This window comes from Dama dama, chromosome 15, assembly GCF_033118175.1.
Source record: "Dama dama isolate Ldn47 chromosome 15, ASM3311817v1, whole genome shotgun sequence".
In the NCBI taxonomy this organism is placed as follows: Eukaryota; Metazoa; Chordata; class Mammalia; order Artiodactyla; family Cervidae; genus Dama; species Dama dama.
Window position 1 is genome coordinate 38,941,373 of NC_083695.1, and position 17,304 is coordinate 38,958,676.

The 17,304-nt window shown below is 52.0% G+C and overlaps 1 protein-coding gene across 2 annotated transcripts in view; it reads left to right on the forward strand.

Annotated features, from left to right (window-relative positions):
• Window positions 1-42: 42 nt before the first annotated feature.
• Window positions 43-17,304, forward strand: part of TSPAN14 (tetraspanin 14) — a 52,922-nt gene continuing 35,660 nt past the window's right edge. Inside the window, exon 1 of one of the 2 annotated variants that reach the window (XM_061161944.1) lies at window positions 43-160. The gene's annotated coding sequence lies outside the window, so the exon portion shown is untranslated. Of the gene's footprint in view, window positions 161-13,870; window positions 14,008-17,304 lie in introns of those variants that run through there. The other variant, XM_061161945.1, reaches the window with a different exon arrangement.

Genomic DNA, 17,304 nt, shown 5'->3' on the forward strand with positions numbered 1-17,304 from the left:
GGCGCCGCGCCCCCGGCCCCGCCCTCCGCGCCCCGCCCCCGCGCTCGGACGGCCTGAGTCGCGCCCTACCGCCGCGCGCCGCCGAACTTGCTCTAACTTCCTTGGCCGAGCCCGGCCGCGTCGCTGCTGTCGCCGCCGCCGCCGCCGCCACCGCGCCCGGGTGAGTAGAGCGCCGAGCCCCCGCTGGAGCGTCGGGCCCTGCCCCCCTCATTGTCTGAAGCCGATCCTCCCCTGCTCCCCCCAGCGCCCTCTGGGGACAAGGACTGATCCCCTGGTCCAGGGTCGGTCCCTCCTGCGCCCTCGCTCCTGCCCCGGGGCGGCCCGGCGGCCAGCGCTGGCTTTGTCTGCTCAGATCGCCCGCGACGGGCTGAGGCCTTGGTCCGGACCCCGCTGAACCGAACTCGGGCGCCGAGCGGAGTGAGAGCCGCAGCGGTCGACCCGGCTGGCGCTCGGGGTTCTGTCGCCCTCGCCCTGTCCGCGTTGCCGGACGGGTGCCTGCTGGGGCGGGCGTGGTGGGAGCACTCGGGGAGGGAGGGATCAGATCGCCGTGGTCCTGGGTTCTGCTCCCCTCCCCTGACGCGAGCCTTGGGATGGGCACTCCTTTCGGTTCCGCCACGGACCCTCGGCCGCCCGGAGCTCGGGCTAGAGGGTGGAGGGTGGCGCCGACCGGGGAGGGCGGTCCCCTCCCCTGCCCCGCCGCAAGTGTGCTCCCAGTCGCCCACCCTGGCCCTAAGTCCCATTCTGCCCGTCACGGATTTGGGGCGGCCGGAGTTTGAGTAGGTGGTGATCCTGCTTCTCCGTGTTGGTCGTTTGGGGTTGTGCTTGGGAGCAAACCCAACTCCTGATATAACTGGAACTTCGGTCGAGTTGGGTCTGTGGCTGTGGAGTTCGTCCGTCCCGGGCCGCTGCTCCTTCCCGGTAGGGGTGGTGGTATTGGTAGGTAGGGTGTGTGCGTGTATTTGTGTAGGGACTTGTGCATCGGGACCGCTGGGACACGAATCCGGGGGAACACGAAGTTGGTCTCTGGCTGGAAGCAGTCAGTGCTGTTGGGAGTCGTGGGGAAGCGACTGGCCCCGGTGCTGGCCTGGCAGCTGGATCCCGCAGCAGTGTACCACTTCCCAGGCTGTCCCTGGTGGTGGGGTCCAGGGGCATCAAGTCAACCTGGGCCCTGAGTGCAGGGCATTGCACTGGAGCCTGTGCAGGTGTGCTCTCTGAACCACAGTCAGCTCCATAGGATTCCTCCCCTCTTCTGAGAAGAGGGTTGCCCTCCTGTTGATAAAAGTGGGTGGAGCTGCTTGCCAAACCCTTCAGGGTAAGCTTTACCCTTCCCTTGACCTCAAGGTACAGGAACTTAGTGCCTGCAGAGTGCTTGGGTCACCCTACCCTGTTGGTGAAGCGAAAGCTGGCGCCTTGGTCATCAGAGCACCCCAGCACCCCTACATCACCTCTGTCGTTCAGTAAAGCCCTGTGGAAGGCCGAGTGCCCTTGTTTCCAGGGATCCTCCAAGCATCCTCAGAATGAAACACATACTCCTCTGTGATGGCCCCACATGTCCTTCCTGCTCCTCTCTCTGCTATCTCCAAGCTTTGTCTTATCTTGAGGATCCATGATGTCTGGGGGTCAGGCCTTGGAAGCCCAGGCTACTAGATGGATTTCCCCTCCTGTCTTCCTGCGTCCTCACATCTCTGAACTCCACTGTTTGAACCACTAAAGATGGTCTTCAGTTCATTCAACAAAGTGTGGTTGAGAATCTGTGGGGTGCCAGGCGTTGTTACAAGCACTGTTCTAGGCTCACAGCTCCCTGATTGGCTGTCAGTTCTATGAGGTCTTAGAACCTAGGCTGGACATGTAGTAGATGCTCTGTAGTGTTTATTAATCTGAACTTAACCTCAGCTTAGCAGCACTGTTCAGGCACCTGAGTTCAAGCCCACTGGTGTGTCCTGAGGTTTGTAGCTGCCTCTAGCAAGAAAGGGCAGGGAAACGAAGGAACCACAGAAGGGTTGACTGCTTAGGAAAGTTCCATCCTTTACCAGCTGGGTAGCTGTGCAAATCTCTGAGGGCGGGTGAAGGTGCCTCCCATCCCTCTCATCCCACATTTGGGAGTGGGAGGACAGAACACATTCTCCATGGGGGAGGGGAGGGAGCTCTGCCCTGTAGGTCCTGGTGGTAGTGAAGTTTCCATAGAGGCTGGGAAACTGGGAGTTCTGGACGCTCTGGGTTGTGGAAGCATTTCCTGAGGCCTCACGCTAGGTTACCTTGTGCTAAGGGATTTGACTTCAACTTTTACCGAGACAGAATTCAGCTTGGCAATGCTTACAAAATGCCATTGTGCCAGTCCTGGGAAACCTTTGCCGGATTTAAAAACTGGAAGAGTTACGAACAAGCTTATAGCAATTACATGGAATGTTTAAATGTGTAGTAATCATGTTTATTAAGACTTAGTGTTCATTGAGACATATCACATACTATCTAAGAAACTTTATTTGTATTCATTCATTTAATCCTTGAAACAACACAGTACAGTGGGTAATGTTAATGTCCCACTTTACAGATGGTGAAACCGTGGCCCAGAGTAGTCACCGAGTAACTTGCTTAAGGTCTGAATGTAAACTGGGTTTTCTCATATCTAATTAGATAAATTAGATAAAGCATCCTTTCAGGGTGATTCAAGTTGATTGGTACACTGAAGAGCCTGGCCCACAGAGGAGCTAGTAAATTCTTCAGTGCATGTTCCCTTATATTCTCTGCTTCTGAAGGCATCTCATCTGTCTGGGCACAAAGCAGGTGTCTCTGAACCCCTGCTGGTTGACTGGCAATGTAGCTTTTATCTCCCTAAGGCCAGGGAATGGGAAGACCAGCACTACCATGCACAGAAGATTGGGGAGTGAGTCATTGCCTGTAGCTGTCTAGATAGATCAGGGTTTGCCGTGGTAACAATCCTAAAATCTCAGAGGCCTAAAGCAATGAAGGATTATTTCTTACTCACACCACATCCATCGCATATCTGCTTTCTGTTGTTCTCACCATGGGACCCATGCTGATTAATTGGAACGTTCTTGGTCATTTGCACCTGGAGACAGGGAGCACCGTGAATCTCACCCTGGCTCTTAAAGCTTCCACCTAGAAGTGGCATTTCAGTAGCCAAAGCAGTCATATATGGCCATACTTCCCTGCAGGGTGGGGAGCAAAAGAGGACTGGAAACATTTGGGGAACAGCACTGATACCTGCCACCTGCCCAACACTGTGCAATACGTTATCTCTGTAACTTATTTCCAAGGTCTAGATTTGAGTGTCCTTTGCTTCTGTCACCAGGAACATCAATCATGAATTAGTCAAAGAAATGTCATTTAGGTTAGAGATGAGTTGAGGTGCCACATTTGAAGGGCAGAGGTATGGTGAACAAAAATGCTTATTAGCATAGTAAGAGGTGGTCTGCAGAAGCAACTTGTTCCTCTGACCCTGGACAAGTTATTTTGAGTTCCTTGGGTTCTTCTTTTGCTTATTCATTTATTCAGTCATCAGTTTGTGAGCCCAAGGACTGGTGCAGAGACCCTAGCCAGAGATTCTCATTAAGCACTTGTTTAGCTCCTTGCCTGGCACTCGAGGCTGTGAACTGGGTTCCAGGATCCCTGTTTCCTGCTGCTGGATCCTGTGGCCTTTAAGGAGGGATGGTATTACCTATGGGATGGGAAGCAGGCTCCTGCTCCCTGTCTCTGCCCTGACACATCAATCCTTGGATTTCTTGTCTTCCACATATTCTGTATGTGGTGAGTAGGGGCAGCCAACTTTCTTGGAAGCAGGAGCAGGCAGAAATACCCCTATAGGCCTTGCCCTTCCCCTTCCACCAATGAGATTCCAAGGCTGAGCTTGCAGGCCTCGGGGTGTGGAAAGGTAAACTGGTGACGTTACCTAAAGGATGGAGTCACATGGAGATCAGGCTTGGATGTGGGGTTGAGGTGGTTCTCTGGCCTGTGAAGTGGGTGGAACCCCTCTGTTAATTGAATTTTCCCACCTGGGCCACCCTTGCAGGGTGTCCAAGAGCCGGCTACACTTTGGACCCTGCTTTTGTGCTTTATTGCCTGCTGTGTCCCTGGTGACTTCCAGCAGCGCCAGGAAACACTGGTGGAGGTGGTGAGACCTCAGGTTCTTCTGCTTGTGGTTAACTATCTTTAGGCATGTTTCCTCCTTTTTCAGGGCTTCTGTTTTCCTATCAGGAATACAGGGAGAGGTAATGGTGGTCTACAGCAATGGTCTTGTTTTTGGCTGGTCATTAGAGTGCTCAGGGGACTACATACACAAGTTTTTTGAAAGTCTTTGGGCTAAGTCAATGCCAACATTCCTGGTTTGTCTTATCTTCATTGTAGCAATGGGGGTAATTCATAATGTGTCAACATCTGTTTTCTCCTTTAACAGCATGTTTTTTTGGTTCAGACAGGAAAGTGGTATGTTGGACTAGCAAAGGGTCTGACCTGGCCAGTGGGAAACAGTCAGTGCCTTTGCTGGTTAAATGTACCAGTGAAGAATGTTGTCCATCACATAGAGTGGACAGTGATGAGACCAGCTTTCGAGTTGTACCTACTTTGTAGCTGAGTGACCTAGACAAGCCTTTGAATTTTTTTCCTCCCTTTCTTGGACTTGGGTTTTTCATCTGTAAAGTGAGAAGAATCTGCCCTCCCTGTTCCTGGTGGAGTTACTGTGAAGCATACACACTTCAGGTTTGAGATGCAGTATGTGCAGCTCTTGAGTTAGGCTGATATACTCTGTTTTGGGACTGCTGCCATGACTCTGACAGCTCTCAGCCAAGTGCTCACCAGCTGCGGGTTCTGGGAACCCCACTTCCTCCATTCTTGGGCCTGGTGGGGATCCAGTGGGGCTGGGCGGGGCTGGGCAGGGCTGTGATTTTCTCTTAGGAGGCAGCAGGCCTGGTAATCTGAGATACGATGGGCCTGGGCAGGCTTCTGGAGGTCTATTCTGTCTCCCTCACTCAGCAGCCAGAGAGAAGTTCCTGGAGCCCTGATGTCCATCAGCTGGATGGCTGGAGGGACCGGCCTCTGCCTTCTTGGGCTCTGTCCACCTGTGCCTAGTGGCTGTGAGCTGTGGTGGTGGGGCCTTTGGGATCCTAGTCAGAGGTGCATTCCTGGTGCTGCCTGTCTGTGTTCCCCTGGAATTTGGGAGAGCTGAGGCCAGGCTTTAGTGCATGGGTAAGGTTTGGGGAGAAGTCACGCTGTGGGACTGAGCAAAGGTTGACTCCGAGAAAATGGTTGATGAACCTCCCCCTCTCTGGGTTTTCCCTGTCTACCGGTACTAACTACTGGGGCCTGGGCCAGTCTATTTTGCAGGGCCCAAAAAGCTTAAAAAAGAAAAAAAGCTTTGAGGAATGTGTTGTCCTGATACTCAGGGGACGGGCCCTCAAACAGCAGTTGGAATTGCATGAGTGTTCCCTGAATCTCTTCAATCCATACCCTGAGGTCCGGGTGGTGAGCCTGGGAGGGCCGAGGGCAGCAGCATATCCCTGGACACAGTCCTAAGGCAGGGTCTGCAATTATGCATCAGAAGCCCCCCAAGGCACCGTGGGAAACTCAGGCTTATTGGAAAGTGGCAGGTGGGAGTAAGGAATATGATCGTACCAGCTTCAGATTTGGTCTCCCATGGAGGGGCAACTGGACCCCACACACCCTGCTCCAGTTCAGGCCATGGTGTGACTTTCAGCTTTGGGTGTGTTTTGATCCCCAGTCTGGGGTGCCCACTCAAGCTGTGCTCAGAACCCAGCTCTTTCCAGGCCTCCCGGCTGCAGCCTCCAGCTGCTCTAAGGAAAGGCTCCGATTGCCCACTGAGTGACCATTGCTGCAAAGAGACTCTGTTTCCTCTCCAGGTGACCTCCCTGATGTCTGGCTACCCTGTAGTTGGTTTCAGCCCTTTACTTCTGGGCCAGGCAGACAGGATCTGTCCCTGGGGCTTCTTAGGGGAGGGCAGCATCCAGCCCCAAATGCCAGCCCCAGTTGTTCTCACACTCCAGGTCCAGGAAGACTTAGAGCTCCATATTGTTAAAGGAAAAAAAAAATATTATTCTGACACTGTGAACACAGTAAGGTAGACTTTCTTCAGGACTGTCATGATAGGTATAAAGACTATAACAATGGGGTTTTGCAGTAAGGGAGAGGGATTGGGCTCAACACCAAATATTACAGGGAAAAGTGGGAATTTACAGCCAGGGAGTATAGTAGGCGGAAGGGTGGATGGATGGAGAATTTATGAGAGGGTAGGGTAGTTCTTTGTTAACAGACCTAACAGAATTCTTGCTGAAGTCAGGCTAGGGTGATCAGATAACATGTGGGGGATGCTGCACTAGGAGGGTGAGGATTTGGTCAGATGTGCAAGGTGACCAACGATGGAGGGTGGGGGATCCTGGCTAAACTGCCTTAGTAGGATTCTTGCTAAAACTGGAATCTACCAGGACAGAGACAGAAGGGGCAGAGGGCTCAGAGGAGCCTGACTAGCTTGGTCAAAGAGACTGTCAATGTATGAGGCTAGCTTCAGCCTTTGTTCAGTCTTGCCCATGCTTCTCGCATTGGCCTGAGCTCATCACTAATTCATGCTTGTCACTCAAGAGTGGTACCCTCTTTGCGGGCATCACTCTCTTGTTTCCAGAAACCCTAGTCTTTTACTTTTCACATTTACTGGCTCCTTGGCCCCTGGCTCCCTCACAGTTGGCCCGTTGACCACCTTCTGCACCCAGGAAACAGCCCTGGGTGAACCCTCCTCGGCCTTGGTTCCCTGTGGCCCACCAGTGCTGGCTGCCCTTGTTTCCAGATCTTTTGGGAGCCTTTTGACTCTGGACAACCCTCACTACTTGACCCTCTTTCCTTGGCCTCTGTACCTTGTGTTTCCTGTTCTCCGCATTCTGGACAAACCAGTCCGACAACTTTATGGATCTGTTTCTCTCCCACAGGCCTTGGATACAACTATCTCAACTGCCTGACCTGGGCCAAGGGAGGTGCCTTGGGTGACTCTCCCCTCCCCACCCCCTCCACTGCTGCAGCTCCAGGCCCTTCTGGCCGGATCCCCCCCTACCCCCAGCTGCTTCCATCTGCTCTCTGTGGCCTTCCCATCCTCCTGGTTCTCTCTGCCCTTCTTGTCTCTTTGCTCACACCTGCACTGATGACCCTGTTGGGTGTGTCTGCTACTCTTGGAGGTGCTCGTGTCTCAGTAGCCAGCTTTTTAGGAACGAGGCCACCCGCTGTTGTGAGAAAAAAGGGGAGTGTGGAGAAAACCTCCTGGCTGCGGGGTGCGGAGCCTTCTGCACTTCCTGAAGGCTGGCTTCCACCCCAGCAGGGAACAGTGGCTCTGTGCACCCGTCCTGCCTCTGCTCTCCTTTGTCCTGGTTGCTTCCTGTGAAATGCAAGTAATGATGTAAACAAGGGGCCTGTCAACAACAAAAGGGCTGGTAGTTGTGCTGAGGTATTCATTCCCAAGGGAGTAGGGAGGAGCCAGTGGCGTGTACCCTGGTGCAAGGGTGCGGTGTGCAGATCTCTCTGGGGCTCCTCTGGGCTGGGGAGTCCTGATACTCTCTCCATGGGAAGACAGATGTTGGGGGGGCAAGGGGGAGGTGCCAGCTGGGATTCAGTGTGTTGAGCATCAGTGCCTACCTGGGTGTGAGAGCCCTGCCCACTCATGCACAAAGACCGTGGGAGAGACCAGCCTTGATCTGATGGAGGGTTGGTGGTCTGATGGACCACAGCTCCTGAGGGCCCTCTGAAGGGCCAGGAACTTGTTTCCAGTAGCTGAGGTCTGAGGGCTCCAGCTGCCTGCGTGATTCTGCTTGTCATGAAGTCTCATTTGTACTCCTTTATTTCCAGCCTTCCTGTTGAACATTGAACACTCATCAGAAAGCCTCTTACAGAGTAGGGGAGCCAAACTTATACTTCCCCCATGTCTAGCTACCTTTCTCTGTGGCCTGGGCACTCTGCAAGTCCTTAGGGGATCTTTGTGGTGGGCTGGGGGTGGGGCAGGGGACCTCTGCTAGGTAGAGACAGCTCCATACAGGAAGCTCCCTGCCTTCTAAGTGGCCTCACTCCAATGGTCTGGCCCATCCTGGTTCTAATAGGCATTGTGTCATACCCCTCAGAAGCAGGAGAGAGACTGAGATAGTTATTCTGTTGTCCCTTAGGGGGAAAATCACTCGGAGGAAATACATCAGTGCTTCTGAGTGCAGACTATTTATTGATGTGTCAGTTAAAGTAGGCTTTTAAACAACATGCATGTATCCCTTTAGTAAGGAACAAGTGTGCACACCCATCTCATAGCTCCATTTTGCAGCTTGCATTTCCTGAAAGGTGCAGGGAGTTTAGTGGTTAAGGGATTGGAGTTTAGAGCTGGGATTTTGGAAAAACTGTTTTTAGCCTGTCCTTGGAGTTGGGCCAGGCCTAGAAATCTGTTGAAACAGCTTTCTTCAGCTGCTAAAATTGGGATGGGTTCGTAACACGAGGACCTTGAGCCTCACTGATGATTGGGGAGGGCCCTGAGAAGGGTCCCTGCCTAAGCCTGGGATGCCTGTGACTCAGCACCCACTGATCCTGGGGGTCTTACAGTCTCATCACAGACTGAGTGGACCTGGCTACAGATGGTCCTCTGTATGGAATAACTTAGGTTTCCCTTCTGCCTTAGTCAGAATCCGCTCTTGGTCTTCCTAGGAAGACTTTCTATTTTGGGACCTGGGGAGGACTTGTGAGCAGGGAGCTCTATGAGTTGGTATGTCTGTCTTTATTTCAAAGACTGACACCCCCCCACCCACCCCCCAGCCGCTTCTTGTTCTAGGGAACCGCCTGCAGAGAGCTACAAGCCAAATTTTTTGTGCTATAAACAAGGGGTTTTAAATGTCAATTCAGTTTTAACTTTTTTTATTTTTAAAAATACATGTTTTATTTTAAAAAATACATATTTGTTTCAAAGATATGATATGTAGTGAAAATTAATGTTTCCACCCCCGACTCCTTCACTTCTGCTCCCCTGAGGCCAAATAAGCATCACCAGATGTTGGGTGCCTAGTGGAGCGTGTCTGCCCTCCTCTTGTTTGTCCCCAAGCCGTACACACCTAACAGTGTTCCGATTTCTACCCTCAAGTTTATCTTGGGATTGTTCGATTTCAGCACACGCAGTTCAGGCCATTCTTTCTAACAGTGGCATGGTATTCCTCTGTGTGGTCAATCATGGTTCACTTTATCAGCCCCCTATGGATGGACACTGAGCTTGCTGTCAGCGGTTGCTGCTACAAGCCACGCTGCAGGAATGCCTTGCATGTACACACTCAGAGGTCTGTTGTAGTGATGGCTAGATGGGGAATCCAGGCATGGGGTGCTTGACCAGAAAAGAAACATGCCGTTTTGATTCCAAGAGGGAGAATGAACATTTCTGAGTTTTCCTTGTGGAAGGATCTTGTGTTTATGCCGTCAGACCCTAGAGCTGGAGGGGCTGTGCTGCTGGGTGGTTCCCATGTGGTTCAGCTCAGGTCAGCCTGCCTCTGGAGCCCCTGGTGTGTGTGGCCTTTGGGTGTGCCCCGTGGGCCATGCAGCCTGTGCACCCAAAAGTGTGATTATAAGAGTGTGAAGAAGGCAGTCAGTGCCGGGGAGGGTCTGGGGAGGCTGGGAGTGGGGAACTTCTCATACATGGGCTTGAGTGACCCCAGGAGTTTGCAGGAATTGAGCTGGGTATGAAGCCTGGAGTCTTGGAGAAACAAATAAGGAGCTGCGAATCAGTTTTTAGAAGAAAAGATCCTCCTTAGGTTTCAGGGGTTGGTGTGAAGCCTCTTGTCCAGGTCTCACTAGACCATCTGCTGCCCTGAGATCCCCCATCTCCTACCTGCCCAGCAGCCCTGCCTGGCTTTGTGCAACTTCAGGTTGCTCTGGAGAGGACTGCCACCTTGTGATTTTAAAAGCTGGTCTAGAGGGCACCTGGTGTAAATAATAGATGAGTTTTTCTGTTTTGAGCAGGCAGCTTCCTTGAAGAGTAGATGCAGGGGGTGAGGGCAGGTGAGGTTTTCTTCCTGGGGTGGGTTTGAGGGTTCATGTCTACTGGGAATCCTTCTGGGGGTCTTGAGAGTGCTCTGGCAGTTTCTCCACCCCTGTGGCCACCGTGTGTCCCTGAAATGACCATAATATTCCCCTGTCTGGCTCTGGCGACCTCATGCCTAGACAGGACAGGGCAAGAAGGGAGGAGATTTTGGGACTGGCTGGCAGATAGCTCCCCTAAAAAGCCATGTGCTCGGTATGACCCTGCCCTGGTGAGTCTGAGGCCTGCGTCTCTGCCCTGTCTCTCCCACCATTGCCCTTACATGCCGCCCCGTGAGAAGTCCACAGCTTCCCATGCCCACAGCTCTATTGTATGGGGCCTGGAGCTTGGCGGCATACAAGTTTCTATTGTGGCCGGGTGGCAGCTAGGGCTGACCTGTGGGGCTGAGGAGGTGGGGCCTGGGGCCTGACAGTGGAACTATTCATGGGCTCTGCCCCGTTTCCTGCTGCCTCCCATTGTGAACAATTTTGGGGGGAGGGGAGGGGAGGAGGAGAGGGGGTGGCTAGTGCAGCTATTGTTCCTGGCAGTGGGAGCCCATTATGCTTAATAGAAGTCCTCTGGTGAACAGATCTTAGCCACTCCAGGGCCCCTCTCCTGTTCTCTGATGCTGGGTGAGCTGCCTAGCCCGACCCTGCCCTCTCTCAGCACTCCCCATCACCGGAAGTCTGGAAGGATCCTGCCCTTTGGGTACCTCTGTCAAGACTCCCCTTCCTCCCTCTCAAGTCCCCAGGTTCTGCCTGGAACCTCCCTGGGTAAGAGTGCTGAGCATCTGGGGAAGGAGTGGGGATGCCCAGCCACCTGCCCACTGCCTCTGGGAGTGGGTTTCTGCTTGAGCTCTCTCGGCCCAGCTGCATCCTTGGGTGGGGGCCAGGCGTGTGCCTGGGTAGCTGTCAGTCTTAGGCCCCCACTTTCCTTTGTACCCCAGCGCCCGGTGTCCCTGTGCCTGGCTGGAGTACTCAGCTGCAGAAAAGCCTGCTGGCTGGCCGGCCGGCCTGCAGCCTCCTCGCTGCCTGAGCCACAGCCATTTTTCTTTGTTCTGCCATCTCCAGGCTCTTGAATTTCAGGCAGGCGGTGGCAGGCTGGGCAGGCAGCAGGCAGCGGGCACACAGCACCAGCGGAAGCCCTTGTGACATGAATCTCCCCACTGAGCCGATGCTGTGCGGTCTGCTTGCTGTACCGTCACTTCCCTCAGCTGGACCCCCGGCTTCCCAGTGGTGCTGAGATTTCTCTTTGTTTAAAGAGGGTCTTGCCATCTTATTGGATCACAGTGCTGCTGGCTTGTACAGTGGGGACAGAGAAAGGGCTCGCCTGTTTGTGCCACTGAAGACGTGTGAGAGAAGAAGGACTGAATTCACGGACGCCTTTGGGAGCACTGTCCTTCTGATCTTTGGCAGAAAAAGCCATTCCCAAGTGCAAAATGTGATCTTCCTTTACCTCCTGGTCCTTCTGCATGAAAGAGTCATGTCAAGACAAACTTAGCATTTAGTGGCAGGGGTAGTTGAGAAAACAGTGATTTTTGTGTTTTTTTTTTTTTTTTCTTTCTTTTGAAGGGTCTCTATGTTTGTGGTATTCAGTAATTCTTGCCTGGAAAATTCCACGGACAGAGGAGCCTGGCGGGGGCCGCAAGAGTTGGACATGACATAGTGTGCACGCGCCTCATACACACACACACACACACACACCCACACCCACACACACATACACACCCATCATCCCCTGCCCCTTTGCATCTGAATATCTCTTATCCTCAGTTTTTGATAGGCAAATTGAGCTTCCTCCTGGGGGGTCTGATTTTACCCAGTGTGAGGTCACAGCCCAAGCTGAGGGTTACTCTGGAAAGAGGGTTACTCTTTCTGAAAGTGTGCCTGCCCCAGGTCACAAATCTCCAACTTTCTTAACTGCAGCCGAAGTCTGTAATTGTCCCCCTGCCTTTGACATAGAGTTGTTTGGTATGAGAACTCCTGAGCTCTCACTGCTTTCCGTGTTTAGCATTTTATTTTATCTTTCCAAAACCCATCCATCTTGAGATCAGCCTGGCTGTCTTATCTGACTCTTTATCAGCCAACCTTATATATTAGGAAGCAGGTCCCAGGCCTGGATAGGGTTGCCTCCTTGGAGTGCCCTTATTGCAGCAAATGTTGAACCAGACTCAATAAAAACAGCTAGGTTCGCTGTCATATATGTTGAAACACAGATGCACCTCTTAGGGTTTTTTGTTTGTTGTCGTTCTGTCGCTAAGTTATGTCCATCTCTTTTGTGACCCTATGGACTGTAGCCCACAAGGCTCCTCTGTCCATGGAATTCTCCAGGCAAGAATACTGGAGTGGATTGCCTTTTGCTTCTCCAGTGGATCTTCCCAAGCCAGGAATCAACTCCCTGTCTCCTGCATCGGCAGACGGATTCTTTACTGCTGAGCCATCAGGGAAGCCCAGTGTTTAGGGTAGTTGGGCCCAAATGAGGGTGGGAAAGGCCATGAGTGAGGCAGCATGCTGCTCCGGAAAAGCACAGGGAGGTAAGGTGAAACGTTGTGTCCCAGCTGTGCTGCTGGCCTTCCGGGTGACCTCGGTCACTCATTTCCATGGGCAAAGGTCTCTGGAAAATGGAAAGGTTGCTCAGATGAACTTTGGTTGTTTTTGAGCCGTGACTCTTTTTGAGTTCTATGAACCTAAGTCCAAAATGCTCGTTCACTACACTGAGCCCCTCTCGCCAACTCTGGGTACTTTTTTGGGAGAAATATCATTGGACGGGGTTAACGGAGGGCATCTCTTCCCAGGGTTTTTTTTCCCTCAGGTTCTTGAGGGGCTGGCAGTGGTGATGATGACCTCCCCAGATGTCTGTGGCTTTCACAGGGAAACCCACCCACCGTGAGCCCAAAAGCACACGGCAGCCCTCGGGGCTGAGTGTGGCATTGGGAGCCCACTCAGACAGACAGTCCTGCCTTAGACAATAGCGTTGACCCTTTTCTTGGACGTACCACACTCCGTCTCTGGTAAACCTGGGAGGGGGGAATGAAGGCTGTTTATGTCCTGCCAAAATGAGGCCAGGCTGTTAAAAGTAGAAATAAAACTTATAAGACAGAGATACCCTCTGTATTTAAATATCCTCTTTAGTTCTGGGAGGTGGGGATGGGAGTTAGGGGAGTAGGGGGTAGGAGGCTGAGGTTACATTTTGTCTCTATTTTGTTAAAAATTCCAGGAGGCAAAATGGGTTTCTGGCCCTTCATCTGCCTTTCCCCACCCAACCTCTACCCCCTGGGGGGCCTCCTGTGTTCCCTGGCTTTCCTGTCTTTGTCTGCTGGGCTGGGATTGGCCTCCTTGTCACAGCTCTGGGCTTTGTGCTTCTGCCCTGCCCTGCGTCACAGGAGGCCTGTGCTCTTGGAAAACATCCAAGGGGCAGGGAGCCCAGCTTTGATAAACATTTGGTTAGAGTAGCTTCCACAGCTGTGAAATGGGAATAAAAATAACCTGTGAGGATGCACTAAAATACCAAATAAATTCCACAGTTAAAACATCCCTCCAAGAAAGCTGATGACATCCCTAGTTAAGATGGGTGAGCTTGCCCCTGTCACTTGCCCTAAAGGTCCTTTGGCTCCGTCAGCGCTGTTTCTTTTCACTCAAGGCCTCTTACACCCTCACGGTTCAGAGTATTGCCCGCAGGCCTGTCAGTGGGCCGGGCTGGCAACACCTGGGAGCCTGTTGCCCTGCCGACTCACCCCACAGCAGCTGAAGCAAAATCTGCATTTAACAAGATTCCCTGGTGATTTGCATGCACTTTCAAGTTTGAGAGGCTCTGTCTCAGACACCTCCATCCTGCCCTGCCCCACCTTCAAGACTGTTTTCTCTCTTTTGTGGTTTAGCTGTCTTCACCCTCCTGCCCTGCTTTAAGTTGCCAACTTTAAAGGGGTCTGGCAGCTCGTCTCTGGGACACGAAGATCGCAGCAGGTAGCCCAGGGCACTGGGGGTGTCTGGGAGGTGGGTCTGGGAACCGTGGAAGCCGCCTGAGCTGGCAGCTGCGGGTGCCTCCTCCAAGCCTGTCGGCGAGGTCAACTCTGGGGCACCGGGCCTAGGAGGTAATTGGAGCCCTTCTTTGTGAAAGGGGGCTAAGAGCCTCCCTCGGCCATCTGGTGCCACTTGCCCCACCCCATCCATCCCAGCTGGGCGACAAGGAGATCAGAATCAGGTTGTAAATGTTGTTTGCTTTTTGTAGACACACGAAGCATTCTATAAAAAGATTTTTGGTATATGTTGACGTTCAAATAAATAGTCCAGAAAACAGACTGTAAGTTTATTTTTTTGTAGTATTTTTTTTAGCGGGAAAAATGCTTGAAATGATTTTCCTGATTTCGCTAAGATGGCCTGCCCTCCCCCTGCCTTTAGGTAGAGGTGGGTGGAGGGCCTCTGGGGGTGAGTGTGGGGCCCCAAGCCTGGGGATGCCCCTGGCTGTCTGGAACTGTTTTAGGTACTAAGCTTCTAATCTCTTTGCAGATTTTTCTCAGCTTTTTTCATTAGAGTCCCATCATTGATTTGTGTTTTTTAAAAAAAAATCTGCTTCTCCCTTCCCCTCCCTGCTTATTCTTCTTCTCTTCTACATTTTCAGCGCATTTCATTTTACTTATTTTGTCCAGGAGGCTTCACCTTTTATAGCTTGTTGGGAAAGTTTGCTTTCTTCCCTCTGTGAGACTGACCCCAGGCTCTTTGCCTTGCTCAGAGGCTAGGAGCCAGGCTCTGCCCTGGCTTGGCAGCCTTGCTCAGAGCTTGGCGAGCCCTGTCAGCTCTGGGCAGAATTAGGGGGTGCCCCCCGAGTGCTTGTGCCTTGGTGCCATCCACAGGGCCTGACCCAGAGCTCTGTTGAGACTCCTGGCTGCCACCATGCTGGCTTGTAGTGGTTAAAGCTGCCGCTCTAGGGAACATTTCCTGACCAGCTTCCTGCCGCCTCTTCCCTTCCTGGGCCCCGTCCTGCCCTCCTGCACCTGCCTGACACCACTTAGCAGGGGGAAGCGTGTCCTGAGCCCCTTGTGTCAGGTGCAGGTCTCACTCGAGTTCTCGGTCTCCACAGCCCCACTCTAGGTGCCTGGCAACAGCAGCAGCAGCCAGGACATGTAGAAACAGGTCCCCAGGTGTTCATCTCCCACAGTAAAAGCCTTTCCCCCCAGGGACTCGCAGAGCGAGTTAGTACACTCATGGGTTGCTGGACACTTGGCTTCATTCATTCGTGACTGTGGCCTTGCCTCAAGCCCTTTGTGGAGAACCTCAGGGTGGACAAAAGGCCCAGTCCCCTGGGTCCTGAGGTCCAGAGATCACAGCATGTAGGGTTCATGGGTTCTTGTCCATGTTGGAGATGTCACTTTAAACTGGGCCCGGATTACCACATCTTGTGTGCATCTGCTTGTGAATGTAGACATTTCATGTACACATAGGGTTTTCAGAAACAGGCTTGCTGTGGTTACCTGGGCTCAGGGCTCCCCATTCTCATTTAAACAGGTGGTTTCACATTCAGCGGCAGAGGGAAGGCCCCTGGGAGGCCAGCACGGTGCCCGGCCTCCTTCCCCACAGTCCTTTGAGAGGTAAAACGGCAGCAGCTGTGGGTGGCCTGGCCATCTCTCACCTGTGTGGGCAGGCAGGTGAGGCATGACTTGCCTGATGTATCATTTTCAAGATCTCTCTTTGGGCCCCAGGATTGTTTGTTGCCCAAATGTTTTCTTCTCTTTTTTAAAAGAAACATGGCCACAACTTCTACATTTTACTTGAGGCAAGTTAATTTTGTAAACTCTTTCTGCATTTGTTTTGTTTGTTTTTTGATCATTCCCCAAGGTAAGACTCAGGTTATGCATTTTCGCCAGGAACACCACAGAAATGACTTCTCCTCAGTGCATCCTGTCAGGAGGGACAGCCGTTGGCTTGACTCATTGCTGGTGATGACAGTGGTGGTCATTCCGTTAAAGGTGATATCTGCAGGGTTTCTCCACTGCTAAGTTACTATCATGGTCTTTGTAATTAATAAGTGTTCTATGGGGAGATACTTTGAGACCATGTAAACATGCTGTTTCTAATCAAACTGTCATTGACTAGTTTTAGAGCCTGTTACGGTCTAAATGTTTTTGTGTGTTTCCCCCACCCTGCCCATTCACATATTGAAACTCTGTGTGGTGCCTGTCTTGATGATGTTAGGACTCGGAACCTTTGGGAGGAGCTTAGGTCATGGGGGTGGAGTCCTCAAGAATAGGATTAGTGCCCTTACAAGAGACCCGTCAGAGCTCCCTTGCTGCTCCACCATGTAAGGACGCAGTGAAGAGGTGCCAGCTTTGAACCAGGATGAGGCTTTCACCCCACCCTGTCGGTGCCTTACTCTTAGACTTCCTAGCCTTCAGAACTATGAGGAATAAACTTCTGTACTTTAGAAGCTGCCTGGTCTGTCAGTTTGGTCCAGTCTGGGATTTTGTTATAATAGCCAGAACAGACTTAAGAACCCATTATCAGTTATTTCTGTCATTCTGGAATTCCCCAACCTCAAATTCTATGGTTACTGAATGGTGATGATTTAATGACATGAATTTTTACATTTATCCTTCTGCTGTAAAGAACTTTCCCTTCCCCTCCATTTATATATTATTTGTCCATTTATATGTATTAAAATGGACTCATGGGTTCCTACTTTATCCAGTGAGTTAAAATGCATTAATATTATTTGTTCTGATGCACACACAGTTGCAGATTGGGCCAGTCGGGAGTCCCTTCAAACTGTCTGCTGTGAAGGACAGCTCTTAAAAATGTGGCTTTCCAGGTCTGTCACATTCACTACTGAACGAGTCTCCATGTGCAGTTTGGAAAAAGCTCCTTGAGTGATTCCCCTGTTCTGTGGAATTTGGGATCAGCTGGGCCAGACCCATCATTTTCAAGCATGTATGTCATAGAGCCTCCCCTTCCCCCTAGCCACTTAAAGAGAACTGCTCTGCACACTTCATGCTGGGTTTCTGGGTCAGAGTCTCTTTGTACAAAAGCTCCTGTAGCTTAAAAAGTAATAAAAATAGTAAGTTTGAAAATCGCTGGATTAGGTGACCTCCATTCGAGGCCCAGCATGTCTCCCGCTGAGTCCTCGCCTCACTGCTTCCTCTGTCCCACGTCCCTCCGTCCCTTGACTTCTTTCCTAGTGTCAGCACTGAGGGAGACAGATGTCTCCTCCCCAGATCAGCGAGGGGCCCCTTGGTGCTCCTCAGACTCAGCAGGTCTGGGGGTTGTGGG